This window comes from Apodemus sylvaticus, chromosome 10, assembly GCF_947179515.1.
Source record: "Apodemus sylvaticus chromosome 10, mApoSyl1.1, whole genome shotgun sequence".
NCBI classification, from domain to species: domain Eukaryota; kingdom Metazoa; phylum Chordata; class Mammalia; order Rodentia; family Muridae; genus Apodemus; species Apodemus sylvaticus.
The window spans coordinates 109,604,947-109,607,540 of NC_067481.1; the positions used below are offsets into that span (position 1 = coordinate 109,604,947).

General features: G+C 38.1%; 1 pseudogene; it reads right to left on the minus strand.

The window, feature by feature from the left end:
- Nucleotides 1–992: 992 nt before the first annotated feature.
- On the minus strand, nucleotides 993–1,946 carry LOC127694519 (vomeronasal type-1 receptor 4-like; annotated as a pseudogene).
- Nucleotides 1,947–2,594: the final 648 nt, after the last annotated feature.

Genomic DNA, 2,594 nt, shown 5'->3' on the forward strand with positions numbered 1-2,594 from the left:
TTTTAATATGTAAAGACTATGGGACTTTTGAAGTTATTTAGACATTGGGGATGAATAAGAAAGTACATGTTGAGGCTTAATGGTAATGTGTTTATGTGTCAAGTTGACAAGGGGTCAATTGTACTGGATGGTTTTATGTGTCAACTTGACACAGGCTGGAGTTATAATAGAGAATGGAGCTTTAGTTGGGGAAGTGTCTCCATGAGATCCATCTGTGGGGCATTTTCTCAATTAGTGATCAAGTGGGGACGGTCCCTTGTGGGTGGCACCACCTCTGGGCTGGTGCTCTTGGGTTTTATAAGAGAGCAGGCTGACCAAGCCATGGGAAGCAAGCCAGTAAGAAACATCCATCCATGGCCTTTGCATCAGCTCCTGCTTCCTGACCTGCTTGAGTTTCAGTCCTGACTTGCTTTAGTGATAAAGAGCAGCATGGAAGTGTAAGCTGAATAAACCCTTTCCTCCCCAACTTGCTTCTTGGTCATGATGTTTGTACAGGAATAGAAACCCTGACTAAGACAACAAGTAAAATAAATACTTCTCTAAGTGTCAACATAAAAAAAATCTTTGAAAAATCTATCCTCTATCTACCTACCTATCTATCTATCTATCTATCTATCTATCTATCTATCTATCTATCTATCTATCTATTTTTATCTATTTATCTTTGTGTGTACAGGTTTGTGTGTCTGCTCTTGTGTACAAAATTTATGTGTATATTTATGATGGTATTTATGTGGAGGTTAACAAGATGAGTTTTTATTTTATAAGCTCTAAAGTATTATAATTTCAATGGACAGTAAATATGAAAGTTGTTGAATGGTGTGGATGCACTTTTATTGATAAAAATATTAAAATCTAAAATTTGAAAATGTACAACTTGTGACAATTATAACTGGGACCATACCAAGGACTCAAGAGCCACACAGCTTCCAATATAACACAAAAATCACTAGAAAGATATATTTGTTAAAAAAAAACATCTGGGCATCATATCAGGCACCAACTGTTTTTTGAAAATAGGTAATTTTCAGTATTGGTAGGAAAGAAATACTCTGTGAAAGAATTTTATTAGTGTTCATCAGTAGAAATGGACAGAGTGTAGGGTAAAATAATGCCACGATTGCGATCATTGCCCCCAAACTTAGCATTCTTTCATGTGTATAAAACTGATCATAAAGAGTGGCAAAGTTGTTCAACAAATCAAAGAACACAAAGCTGTTTACAAGCAACAGGATTGTGTGCGGAGCTTTGCGTTCAGGAGATGACTTGGAGGAGAGGCTTGGGTTGCCGAGATGCTGGGCTCTCTTGTGGTACTTGTAGAGGAGGGTCACCATGTAGAGGTTGGTCCATACCATGATGGCCAGAAAGAGCAGGTCACTTGTTATGAAAATACTCAGGAATAATCTTGCGTTTGGGTACTTGGGTGGAAGACTTACACAGTAAACATGAGAATAACCATAATCAATATCAGTGTAATTAGTTTTTGCTATCATGGTCTTAATGAGGTGCATGTATATGACTATGTTGACAAGCCAGGAAAACAGGAAGGAGCAAAAAGTCCACTTACAGAGTCTAGGATTAAGCCATGCCCACTTAGAATTACTGGGAGTGATGGTCATGGCTTATAATGTGCTTAGGATAAAAGTGGTAGAGGTGGACATAGACCTGGTGACTCTGTAGACATACTCAACTGCCTTACAGCCAGCATCATCCAGAAAATTGGGCACTCCAAAGGATGACATGATATATGGTATAATAGAGAATATGATTGTCAATATATTGACTATCATCAGGTGCATGAAAATGGGATCAATGGGTCTGTTAAAGCAAGCTTTGACCAAGAATTTGTACACATACAGCATGAAAAGCAATGAGTTCCCTATGATACCCACACAGAACTCAGATAAAAAGGAAACCCCTAAGAGGATGTTGCTTGGAAACAACATCCCAGTCAGGCCTTCAGAGAAAATGAATCAGATTGACGTATAAAGCTAGTTACATACTGAGGTTTGTGGGAAAATATGCTAACAGACACATCAGGAGGAGAGAAGTTTAGAAAAATGTCCAACTCCCTAGTATTTCAGGTCCAGATGCTATACTTCTGGGAACTGCATTTCAGGGAGTCTCGAGAGCCTCAAAAGATAGAAAGTATTGAAGCAGGTGGGCTCAAAGCAAAAATCTTCTGAGTGCTATTATATTAAGAAGCAGCATGCTAATGACCTGGAAGGCAAACTTGCATGTTATAAAGAGCTTTTATTCACTAGTCACAGCATATAATTTTTTAAAGAATTATTTTTGTCTTTTATGTATACGAGTGCACTGTAGCTATCTTCAGACACACCAGAAGAGGGCATCAGTTCCCATTACAGATGGTTGTGAGCCACCAAGTGGTTGCTGGTTTTGAACTCAGGACCTCTGAAAGAACATCTAGTGCTCTTAATTGCTGAGCCATCTCTCTAGCCCACACTATATATTTTTAAAGTCCCATTTGAAAGTTATCTTTCCCAAGTAGACAGTAATATACATATCTGAACACTTTTGGAGAGTCGTACTCTTAAACACTTCCAAGGTATTTTTTTTTTTTTTTTGATTTC